Genomic DNA, 13,114 nt, shown 5'->3' with positions numbered 1-13,114 from the left:
CATGCTTAAACCTTGAAAAAACAGATTAGAACCTTGATTGACTGACATCTTATTGTCAATGAACCCAGAAAAAACAATGAGAGCACTAAATGCCATACCATTGTATTATGACCTAGTCAACTCATTGCATGCCATCGATTATATCCATTACATTTGAACTGGAAAAACTTGCAGTGAACGCTTATGTTTTAGTGCCATACATCTACTCAAGGGGTCTGCAAGTCTGGTCCTCGAGAGCCTTTATCCAGCTTGTTTTCCATGTATCCATCCTTTAACACACCTGAACAAATGATCAGCTCATCAGCAAGCTCTGCAGTAGCCTGATCACGATCCAGATTATTTGATTCAGGTGTGTTAAAGGAGGCCCTTGTGGAAATAGACATGGAAAAACCTTGCACTAATATTCTACTTCCCTGACCGGGAATCAAAACCGGGCCGCGGCAGTGAAAGCGCCGAATCCTAGCCACTAGACCACCAGGGACACCTTTAAAACTTTCAGACAACGGATTAGTACCTTCATTAGTTGACCTCTGATTGTTGACCAACCAAGGCATCAACAATGAGATACTCAATTGCAGTGCCATTGAATTCTGACCTAATCAACTCATAGGTAACCATTCATTATGGCAGATATCCATTTCATTGAATTGAAAAGCTTCCAGTGAATGCTCACAATTCAGTGCCATTCATCTCAACTATTTGTCCTTGGTAGATCGCAACCTTTCCCAATCAAAAAGAGGTGAATGTCTAGCGCAGTCAATGGTAGCCCGTGGAATTAGAGAGAGTGAGAGTCCAGGAATTAGACTGCAATTTCCCTGACCGGGAATCGAATCCGGGCTAGGGCGGTGAAAGCGCCGAATCCTAGCCACTAGACCACCAGGTACACATTTAAATCTATCAGACAACGGATTAGTACCTTCATTAGTTGACCTCTGATTGTTGACCAACTGAGGCATGAAAAATGAGATACTCAATTCCAGTACCATTGAATGCTGACCTAATCAACTCATAAATAGCCATACATTAGGACAGATATCCAATTCATTGAAGTGAAAAGCTGACACTGAACACCCACAATTCAGTGCCATTCATCTTATCTGATTGTACTTGCTAGATCGAAACCTTTCCCAATCAAAATGAGGTGCATGTCTCATGCAGTCAGTGGTAGCCCATTAATTTAGAGCGACTGACAGTCCAGGAAGTAGTCTACAAATTCCCTGACCGGGAATCAAACCCGGACCGCAGCGGTGAAAGCGCCGAATCCTAGCCACTAGACCACATTTAAAACTTTCACAAAACGGATTAGTACCTTCATTAGTTGACCTCTGATTGTTGACCAACCCAGGCATGAACAATGAGATACTCAATTCCAGTACCATTGAATTCTGACGTAATCAACTCATAAAAAGCCATTCATTACGACAGATATCCAATTCATTGAAGTGAAAAGCTGACACTGAACACCCACAATTCAGTGCCATTCATCTTATCTGATTGTACTTGGTAGATCGCAACCTTTTCTCCAATCAAAAAGAGGTGCATGTCTAGCGCAATCAGTGATAGCCCATTAATGAGAGTCCAGGAAGTAGTCTACCAATTCCCTGACCGTGAATCAAACCCGGGCCGCGGCGGTGAGATCGCCGAATCCTCGCCGCTAGACAACCAGGGACATGCTTAATCCCTCAAACAACAGATTAGACCTTGATTGACTGACATTTTATTGTCAATGAACCCAGAAAAAACAATGAGATCATCGAATGCCATAGCATCGTATCATGATCTTGTCAACTCATTGCATGCTATCGATTATAGCCATTTCATTTGAACTGAAAAACTTCCAGTGAACGCTTATGTTTCAGTGCCACACATCGAGTCCAGGGGTCTGCAAGTCTGGTCCTCAAGAAACTCTATCCAGCTTGTTTTCCATGTCTCCCTCATTTAACACACCTGAACAAATGATCAGCTCATCATAAAGCTCTGCAGGAGCCTGATCACGATCCAGATGATTTGATTCAGGTGTGTTAAAGGAGGCCCTTGTGGAAATTGACATGGAAAATCCTTGTACTAATGTTCTACTTCCCTGACCGGGAATCGAACCCGGGCCACAACTGTGAAAGCGCCAAATCCTGGCCAATAGACAACCAGGGACACCTTTAAAACTTTCAGACAACGGGTTAGTACCTTCATTAGTTGACCTCTGATTGTTGACCAACCGAGGCATCAACAATGAGATACTCAATTGAGTACCATTGAATTCTGGCTTAATCAACTCATAGGTAACCATTCATTATGGCAGATATCCATTCCATTGAACTGAAAAGCTTCCAGTGAATGCTCACAATTCAGTGCCATTCATCTCATCTATTTGTCCTTGGTAGATCGCAACCTTTCCTGATCAAAAAGAGATGCATGTCTAGCGCAGTCAATGGTAGCCCATGGAATTAGAGAGAGTGAGAGTCCAGGAACTAGTCTAGAATTTCCCTGACCGGGAATCGAATCCGGGCCGCGGCGGTGAAAGCGCCGAATCCTAGCCACTAGACCACATTTAAAAATTTCAGACACCGGATTAGTACCTTCATTAGTTGAACTCTGATTGTTGACCAACCGAGGCATGAACAATGAGATACTCAATTCCAGTACCATTGAATTCTGACCTAATCAACTCATAAATAGCCATTCATTACGATAGATATCCAGTTCATTGAAGTGAAAAGCTGACACTGAACGCCCACAATTCTGTGCCATTCATCTTATCTGATTGTACTTGGTAGATCGCAACCTTCCCCAATCAAAATGAGGTGCATGTCTCGCGCAGTCAGTGATAGCCCATTAATTTAGCCTGAGTGAGAGTCCAGGAAGTAGTCTAAAAATTCCTTGACTGGGAATCGAACCAAGGTCGCGGTGGAGAGAGCGCCGAATCCTAGCCACTAGACAACCATGGACATGCTTAAACCTTCAAACAACAGATTAGAACCTTGATTGACTGACATCTTATTGTCAATGAACCCAGAAAAAACAATAAGATCGTCAGATGCCATAGCATTGTTTTATGACCTAGTCATTGAATGCCATCAATGATATCCATTTCATTTGAACTGAAAAACCTCCAGTGAACGCTTTAATTTCAGTGCCATACATCTCGTCCAGGGGTCTGCAAGTCCGGTCCTCGAGAGCCTCTATCCAGCTTCTTTTCCATTTCTCCCTCCTTTAACGCACCTGAACAAATGATCAGCCCATCAGCAGCCTGATCACAATACAGATTATTTGGTTCAGGTGTGTTAAAGGAGGCCCTTGTGGAAATTGACATGGAAAATCCTTGTACTCATGTTCTACTTCCCTGACCGGGAATCGAACCCCGGCCGCAGCGGTGAAAGCGCCGAATCCTAGCCACTAGACCACCAGGTACAAGTTAGAAACTTTCAGACAACGGATTAGTACCTTCATTAGTTGACCTCTGATTGTTGACCAACCGAGGCATGAACAATGGGGTACTCCATTGCAGTACCATTGAATTCTGACCTAATCAACTCATAAATAGCCATTCATTACGACAGATATCCCATTCATTAAACTGAAAAGCTGACACTGAATGCCCACAATTCTGTGCCATTCATCTTATCTGATTGTACTTGGTAGATCGCAACCTTCCCCAATCAAAAAAGGTGCATGTCTTGTGCAGTCAGTGATAGCCCATTAATTTAGCATGAATGAGAGTCCAGGAAGTAGTCTACCAACTCCCTGACCGGGAATCGAACCCGGGCCGCGGCGGTGAGAGCGCCGAAACCTAGCCACTAGACAACCAGGGACATGCTTAATCCCTCAAACAACAGATTAGAACCTTGATTGACTGACATCTTATTGTCAATGAACCCAGAAAAAACAATAAGATCATCAGATGCCATAGCATTGTTTTATGACCTAGTCATTGAATGCCATCAATGATATCCATTTCATTTGAACTGAAAAACTTCCAGTGAACGCTTAAATTTCAGTGCCGTACTTCTCATCCAGGGGTCTGCAAGTCCGGTCCTCGAGAGCCTCTATCCAGCTTCTTTTCCATTTCTCCCTCCTTTAACACACCTGAACAAATGATCAGCTCATCAGCAGCCTGATCACGATACAGATTATTTGGTTCAGGTGTGTTAAAGGAGGCCCTTGTGGAAATTGACATGGAAAATCCTTGTACTCACGTTCTACTTCCCTGACCGGGAATCGAACCCGGGCCGTGGCGGTGAGAGCGCCGAACCCTAGCCACTAGACAACCAGGGACATGCTTAATCCCTCAAACAACAGATTAGAACCTTGATTTACTGACATCAAATGATCAGCTCATCTGCAAGCTCTGCAGGAGCCTGATCACGATCCAGGTGTGTTAAAGGAGGCTCTTGTGGAAATTGACATGGAAAATTTTTGTACTCATGTTCTACTTCCCTGACCGGGAATCGAACCCCGGCCGCAGCTGCGAAATCGCCGAATCCTAGCAACTCGACAACCAGGGACACCTTTAAAACTTTCAGACAACGGATTAGTACCTTCATTAGTTGACCTCTAAATGTTGACCAACCGAGGCATCAACAATGAGATACTCAATTGCAGTACCATTGAATTCTGACCTAATCAACAAATAGGTAACCATTCATTATGGCATATATCCATTTCATTGAACTGAAAAGCTTCCAGTGAATGCTCACAATTCAGTGTCATTAGATCGCAACCTTTCCTGATCAAAAAGAGATGCATGTCTAGCGCAGTCAATGGTAGCCCATGGAATTAGAGAGAGTGAGAGTCCAGGAACTAGTCTAGAATTTCCCTGACCGGGAATCGAACCCGGGCCGCGGCGGTGAGAGCGCCGAATCCTAGCCACTAGACAACCAGGGACATGCTTAAACCTTGAAAAAACAGATTAGAACCTTGATTGACTGACATCTTATTGCCAATGAACCCAGAAAAAACAATGAGAGCACTAAATGCCATACCATTGTATTATGACCTAGTCAACTCATTGCATGCCATCGATTATATCCATTACATTTGAACTGGAAAAACTTGCAGTGAACGCTTATGTTTTAGTGCCATACATCTAGTCAAGGGGTCTGCAAGTCTGGTCCTCGAGAGCCTTTATCCAGCTTGTTTTCCATGTATCCATCCTTTAACACACCTGAACAAATGATCAGCTCATCAGCAAGCTCTGCAGTAGCCTGATCACGATCCAGATTATTTGATTCAGGTGTGTTAAAGGAGGCCCTTGTGGAAATAGACATGGAAAAACCTTGCACTAATGTTCTACTTCCCTGACCGGGAATCAAAACCGGGCCGCGGCAGTGAAAGCGCCGAATCCTAGCCACTAGACCACCAGGGACACCTTTAAAACTTTCAGACAACGGATTAGTACCTTCATTAGTTGACCTCTGATTGTTGACCAACCAAGGCATCAACAATGAGATACTGAATTGCAGTACCATTGAATTCTGACCTAATCAACTCATAGGTAACCATTCATTATGGCAGATATCCATTTCATTGAATTGAGAAGCTTCCAGTGAATGCTCACAATTCAGTGCCATTCATCTCATCTATTTGTCCTTGGTAGATCGCAACCTTTCCCAATCAAAACGAGGTGCATGTGTAGCGCAGTCAATGGTAGCCTGTGGAATTAGAGAGAGTGAGAGTCCAGGAACTAGTCTACGATTTCCCTGACCGGGAATCGAACCCGGGCCGCAGCGGTGAAAGCGCCGAATCCTAGCCACTAGACCACCAGGGACACATTTAAATCTATCAGACAACGGATTAGTACCTTCATTAGTTGACCTCTGATTGTTGACCAACCGAGGCATCAACAATGAGATACTCAATTGCAGTACCATTGAATTCTGACCTAATCAACAAATAGGTAACCATTCATTATGGCAGATATCCATTTCATTGAACTGAAAAGCTTCCAGTGAATGCTCACAATTCAGTGTCATTAGATCGCAACCTTTCCCAATCAAAAAGATGTGCATGTCTAGCGCAGTCAATGGTAGCCCATGGAGTTTGAGACAGTGAGAGTCGAGGAACTAGTCTACAATTTCCCCGACCGGGAATCGAACCCAAGCCGGTGAAAGCGCCGAATCCTCGCCACTAGACACCAAGGCCATATTTAAAAGTTTCAGACAACGGATTAGTACCTTCGTTAGTTGACCTCTGATTGTTGACCAACCGAAGCATGAACAATGAGATACTCAATTCCAGCACCATTGAATTCTGACCTAATCAACTCATAAATAGCCATTCATTACGACAGATATCCAATTCATTGAAGTGAAAAGCTGACACAGAACGCCCACAATTCTGTGCCATTCATCTTATCTGATTGTACTTGGTAGATCGCAACCTTCCTCAATCAAAAAGAGGTGCATGTTTAGCACAGTCAGTGACAGCCCATTAATTTAGCGTGAATGAGAGTCCAGGAAGTAGTCTACAAATTCCCTGACCGGGAATCGAAGCCGGGCCGCTGCGGTGAGAGCGCCGAAGCCTAGCCGCTAGACAACCAGAGACCTGCTTAATCCCTCAAACAACAGATTAGAACCTTGATTGACTGACATCTTATTGTCAATGAACCCAGAAAAAACAATGAGATCATCGAATGCCATAGCATTGTATTATGACCTCGTCAACTCATTGCATGCTATCGATTATATCCATTTCATTTGAATTAAAAAACTTCCAGTGAACGCTTATGCTTCAGTGCCACACATCGAGTCCAGGGGTCTGCAAGTCCGGTCCTCGAGAGCCTCTATCCAGCTTGTTTTCCATGTCTCCCTCCTTTAACACACCTAACCAAATGATCAGCTCATCATAAAGCTCTGCAGGAGCTTGATCACGATCCAGATGATTTGATTCAGGTGTGTTCAAGGAGGCCCTTGTGGAAATTGACATTGAAAAACCTTGTACTCATGCTCTACTTTCTGACCAGGAATCGAACCCGGGCTGCGGCGGTGAAAGCGCCGAATCCTAGCCACTAGACCACATTTAAAACCTTCAGAAAACGGATTAGTACCTTCATTAGTTGACCTCTGATTGATGACCAACCGAGGCATGAACAATGAGATACTCAATTGCAGTACCATTGAATTCTGACCTAATCAACTCATAAATAGCCATTCATTACGACAGATATCCAATTCATTGAACTGAAAAGCTGACACTGAACGCCCACAATTCTACCAAACACAAGCTGCCCTTCTTAGAAGGAGGGAGGGTGAGAGGCTGTACAAGCATGAAGCAGAAAAACATAAATAATTTTTTAAATTAAAAACCCGATCCTCAGGAAAAATGGCGCGATCGGCCTGATTTCCGATCCGAACACCCCTAGTCTACCATGCATGTTTTTCGGATGTGGGAGAAATCTGGAGAAAACCCACGCAGGCATGGGGAGAACATGCAAACTCCACACAGGAAGGCCAATTGAATCTGTCATCCCAGAACTATGAGGCGAATGTGCTCACCACTCTTTCACCTTGCTGTAAGGTGGGAAATATTTAGAATTAGTTTAGGCAACTGGTGGGAACGTTAGCAAAATCTGAGAGATGCATTTTGCTTTGGTGATATGATTGGCATGTAACAGGCACGTTGTGAGATACAGTGGTATGAAAAAGTTTCTGAACCTTGGAATTTCTCACATTTCTGCATAAATTGGACTTCAAATGTGATCTGATCTTTGTCAAAATCACACAGATGACGAAACAGTGTCTGCTGTAACTAAAGCCAACCACACATTTATAGGTTTTCATATTTTAATTAGGATAGTATGCAAACAATGACAGACGGGGGAAAATTAAGTGGCAGCAATAACTTCAACCAGATGCTTCCTGTAGCTGTAGATCAGTCTGGCACATCGATCAGGACTAATCTTGGCCCATTCTTCTCAACAAAACTGCTGTAGTTCAGTCAGATTCCTGGGATGTGTGGCATGAATCGCTGTCTTTAGTTCATGCCAGAGCATCTCAGTAGGGTTCAAGTCTGGACTTGCCACTCCAGAACATGTATTTTGTTCTTCTGAAACCATTTTGAAGTTGATTTACTTCTACGTTTTGGATCATTGTCTTCTTGTCGCATCCATCCTCTTTTTAGCTTCAACTGTCTGAGAGACGGCGTCAGGTTTTCCCATAAAACGTCCTGATAAACTTTTGAATTCATTCTTCTATTAATGATTGCAAGTTGTCCCGGTCCTGAGGCAACAAACAGCCCCAAATCATGATGCTCCCTCTACCATGCTTCACAGTGGGGATGAAGTGTTTAACTTTGGTTTCGTCAGTCAACAAAACTTCTGTGGAGTGTCCAAGTGCCTTTTTGCGAACATTAAATGGGCAACAATGTTTTTTTTAGACAGCAGTGGCAGTCCTCCCACGAACGCCATTCTTGGCCATAATTTTACATATAGTTGATGTGTGCAGAGATATTGGACCGTGCCAGTGACTTAAATAACTCTTTAGTCGACACTCTAGGGTTCTTTTTTACCTCTCTGAGTATTCTGGGCTGAACTCTTGGTGTCATCTTTGGTGGACGGGCACTCCTTGGGAGAGAAGCATCAGTGCCAAACTCTCTCCATTTGTAGACAACTTTTCTGTCGATTGATAAAATCCAGACCTTTTGAGATGGTTTTGTATTCTTTCCCAGTTTTATACAAATGACCAATCCTTCATCGCAGGTCTTCAGACAGCTCTTTTCACTGAGCAATGATACACATCAGACAATGCCCCCCATCAGGACAATTCTTACCAGGTGTGTGTTTTATAGTGGGCAGGGCAGTTTTAAATCATTCATCAGTGATTGGGCACACACCTGACTTAAATTGTTTGGTAAAAATTGGTTTCAATTGCTCTTTAAAGTGCGTACGTCAGGATAAAAAAAAAATCTTAAATTGCATTATTATGTGAATTAGAATTATCAATCAATTGCTCTTTAGGTCTCCTTGAGAAGATGGTTCACTTACTTATTTTTCCCCCCTTTTGTCATTGTTTGCATGCTATCCTCATCAAAATATGAAAACCTATAAATGTTTGGGTGGTTTTAGTTAAAGCAGACACTGTTTTTACATTTGTGCGATTTTGACAAAGATCAGATCAAATTTGATAGTGATTTTATGCAGAAATGTGAGAAATTCCAAAAGGTTCAGATACTTTTTCATACCACTATAGTGACGAATACACTCTGGCAATGCTTTTTGTTTGGAAGTTTGGAATCAGATCCTAAGGATCCTGTTAAAATTGCTCTCAAGGGTCAAGGTGCTGGAAAAGCGACTTAATCCCATGCGGGATTCGCCACTGATGAAATGTCCTGTGTAATTAACAGCCGACACGACATTTGGAGGATATTGCTAAGACTTTAATTGGAGCAGACAGCAGCTAACGATTGACTTCTCAGATTCTTCAATGAGCTGAGGAACCTGATTAGCGTGTTTACTTGAGCACTTGTCCCCAATTGGGAAGGTCAAGTGTGGGCAGTGGATTGTTCCCAAATGAAAAGTGATGCAGGTGCTTTACAGCAGCGGGGCTTGTTTGGGGCGACTCCCGGAGAGGCCAGACTTGGAAAAATCACATTAACAAGCCGGATTGAAGCATCCAGAGCGACTCTTTGCAGTGGCTGATCCCATTAGAGTCATACCACCCCCTTGCTCACTCCCTTCCTTCTCCACCATCCTTTCTTTAAACCCACAGGAAATGGCTTTTTATAAAGCTGAATTAATTTACCATGAAACAAGCCCATAGCATATCGGTGAGGTTGTCTTCATAGCTGATTCATCACATTTACAGAGCGCTGTCAAAGTATGACCACACATTTATGAGTATAAGTATAAAGTTGCAATTTGTTAAGATTTTCCCAACACAGCTTTGAATTCAGTGACTGTGTAAAGGACGTGAGATAAAATTAAAAGTAGTGTTTTAAGTCAGGATTAGAATGTGAATGTGCAAGGTCTAGGGTTTCATTTTAGAATTTCAATCAAGGGTTATTGTTCCGAAGAAAGAGTTTGAAGTCAGAGAATTTCAAATGAGTGTTTCTTGGCACTGGTTAGGTTTATAAGATATGCTTTCAAAAAATGTGTTCAAAACCAGCGTTAGGATTTTAAACCATTTAGTGTTTTGTTCTAAAATGTTCAACCAAGTGTAAGTTTTTATATAGTTTCAAATCGGGATAAATTATTTTCAAGGTTAGGGTGTGGAATTAGGATTTCCTGCAGAGGCATCACTAGACCTAAAACAATACTGGGGGACAGCTAGCCATTGGCACTTATCTATCACAAAAAGTCGAAATAGCGCTTTAAACTGTGTATAATCGGACCAAAATAACTTCTGTTTAAAAAAATGCCGTTTTTTTGTTTTCCATCCATCAGTATTCAACATCAATATTGAAACATCCCTTGTCAATCGTCACTTCACCTCTGCTTATTCTTATCAATTTCCATCTCTCCTTCACCTCTTCCTTCACTCAGCTGCTCCACTTTTTCTGGACAGAAATGGAGATGTACTGTATCACTAAAACTGTTATGCATTTAGTGTTTCTCAACTGATAGGTTGTGACCTAAAAGTTGTTTCTGTTGCCTAGGTGCGTTACCTAGCTTACCTCTCTCATTCCTCCTTGCTGATTTTTCCTTGCTATGAGCAAATAACTTTTAATATTCATTTGCAAGAACAATGCTGTTTGGGAAACAAGAAAAAATAAGACAGCTTAACAGAATATAGGGACTGCAGTAACAAAATGCTTGTAAAACAGCTGGAAATTATGATGAGCACAATTCCAAAAGTGTTAGAGGTTATATCCCAAAGATAGGCAATTATTTCATACAGATTGATTCATAGAGATTGATGACCAAAATTAATACAGTATATGTTGGTCATATGAACAAATGGCAATAAACAGCATCAGTATTGATACAGTTGAAATACCACATATTAAATTAATACAACATTAGACAAAGCTCTTTGAGTGAGAGCCCGTCACTAAAATCGCATTAAATTGTCATTGTATTCATAGCCAGTTAGCTAAAAGACGGCAGCTCATCTGCTACTTCAATTTGCAATCAAAGTATTTTACCGTAGTTAGCTGCCTGATACGTAAAGATGAAACTTGTACCATTTAAATTCACAATGCATGGGAATAGGTGACAAAACAAACATCAACAAGGACAAAACAAACATCAACAAGGACGTTTATCTGGCACTAAAGCCTGATTTATACTCCCGCGTTGTGGTGACGTTGCAGCGACTACGGCGTCATTCGACATTCGATAGTTCTGCGGTGAGGGAACGTGTTGCTCTGTAATTCACCGCCAAGCCACTAGAGAGGTGTGGCGTTATGTTTGTACGGTTTTGGACCATGCTTGTTGACTTTCGCTAGTCTAGTTTAAGGGAGAAAAAATAAACAATGCAAGATGGAACTCTTGAAAGTAAATATTCTGCCCATCAACATTGAATAAATATTGAACATACAAACATTGAGGAGCAGGCGACGCAGAAGACTGTTTCGAGGCGTTCTGGCCGACTTTTGATGCCGCACAGAGAGTTTTAGACTCGGGTGGAGAGAGCTAGCTGTGGCGGCTAGCTTCAAACTGGCGTCGAGCACTGCGTTCAAGGTCTGCAAAGCCCTCCAGCCTGATTTGTTTGCCGTGTCCTACAACCAACCAGTGGGAAGCCATAGCAGATTTCTGGCGTCTATGGAACTTCCCAAACTGCGTTGGGAGCCTTGATTTTAACGTTATCATAAAAAGCACCGAGGCACTCTCAATCAGTGATGATGTATCGTGTGTTAACTATCTGTTATTGAAAATTAAAGATCAAAACAACTCTTTTGACACCAAATCTGTGCTTTATTCTTCATATACTTGAGGTGTGACACGTAAATAGGTCACAAACTCACAGCAAACATATGTACACAATAAATGATGAAGTGCACCAACCAAAAATTAGACATAAAGTGATAAAAAGGTAGCAGTTTTTGGCCGACTGGGTCACCGCGTCGTGTGGCCACTCGATTCCGAACACGATTCCTTCCACTTTTTTTTTTTTTTCAATCGCCGACCTTGCCATTTGTCAATCACAATAATGTCTTGACGAGACTTGCTCTTCGATGATACTCGCGTCGGCTTGGTCCATTTTGGCGTGTAGTTTGATAATGTTTGATTTTTGACAATGGCGGTGATCTCGCGCTGAACCGGAAACAACAGTCTGAGCGGACCAATCACAGTCCGTTTCTGCCACGCCATACGCATCTACGCAACGCGAAGGTTAGAAAATTCGAGAGGAGCGCGTCAGGCTACAGCGCAGGGTCGCAACTCGGGTCTTCCTGGACGGCGAAGGTCTGACGCGGAAGTATAACTCGGCCTTAAGCTGTAAAGCAGTCGGGAAGATGTGATCTGCACCGTCAACTGTATTAATGGCAGTTTGGCACACGCACCGTAATATTGATGCTGCATTCAAGTGTTGTTGGAGTAATCGAAAAAATGATTCCCTGTTACATGGTGTCTTTATTAAAAGCGCCAAACAGTGACTCAACTTGCCATGTATCAGTGGAACATTAAAATAGGCTGCTTTTCTTTGTAGCAACCATATTTTTACCCCCATTACGACTTCACAACACAGAACGATTTTTCTACTTGGGAACTGAGATCTGCTGAGACACATGAACGCAGTACATCTCACCGAAAGTGCTTAACGGTAGTTGAAGTATCAACTCATATGCCTATCACAGCCAAAGTTACGTGCATAAATTACCATAATAAGGAGCCGTGTGCAGAGTCTGTATATGGAGTGAAAAGAGTAATATGACCATATTAAATAGGCGTATTCCGTAGATTATGTTATGTAGACTTAAAGTTCCAAAGTATTTTTGTTACCGGTGAAATTTAGACTTAGGCATGTGTTCCAATGAAATATATCTGGCGACGCCCATGATTTCCCGCCATGGAATTAAGTTTCAAATTAGTTTAAAATTATTAAAGTATAAAATTGGGCTTGGAAATTCAATGTAGGAGTTTCCAGCTTCAAGTAGTAGCTCATCCTAGCAGCTACTCCTATTCATAGCTAACTAGCCAGCTGCCGTGCGTATCTCAGCAACCGGTGCCACCGACACCCCTTAC

The 13,114-nt window shown here is 42.4% G+C and overlaps 2 non-coding genes across 2 annotated transcripts; both read right to left on the bottom strand.

Moving 5' to 3' along the window:
- Positions 1–4,806: 4,806 nt before the first annotated feature.
- On the bottom strand, positions 4,807–4,878 carry trnae-cuc (transfer RNA glutamic acid (anticodon CUC)). Its single transcript has one exon. It is a non-coding gene; the product is annotated as a tRNA-Glu (tRNA).
- Positions 4,879–5,689: 811 nt separating this feature from the next.
- trnae-uuc (transfer RNA glutamic acid (anticodon UUC)) lies at positions 5,690–5,761 on the bottom strand. The gene has a single exon. It is a non-coding gene; the product is annotated as a tRNA-Glu (tRNA).
- Between the last annotated feature and the right edge of the window lie 7,353 nt (positions 5,762–13,114).

Source organism: Corythoichthys intestinalis, chromosome 21 (assembly GCF_030265065.1).
Source record: "Corythoichthys intestinalis isolate RoL2023-P3 chromosome 21, ASM3026506v1, whole genome shotgun sequence".
In the NCBI taxonomy this organism is placed as follows: domain Eukaryota; kingdom Metazoa; phylum Chordata; class Actinopteri; order Syngnathiformes; family Syngnathidae; genus Corythoichthys; species Corythoichthys intestinalis.
The sequence above is the reverse complement of the archived record's forward strand: the minus strand, read 5'-3'. Positions and strand labels throughout refer to the sequence as shown.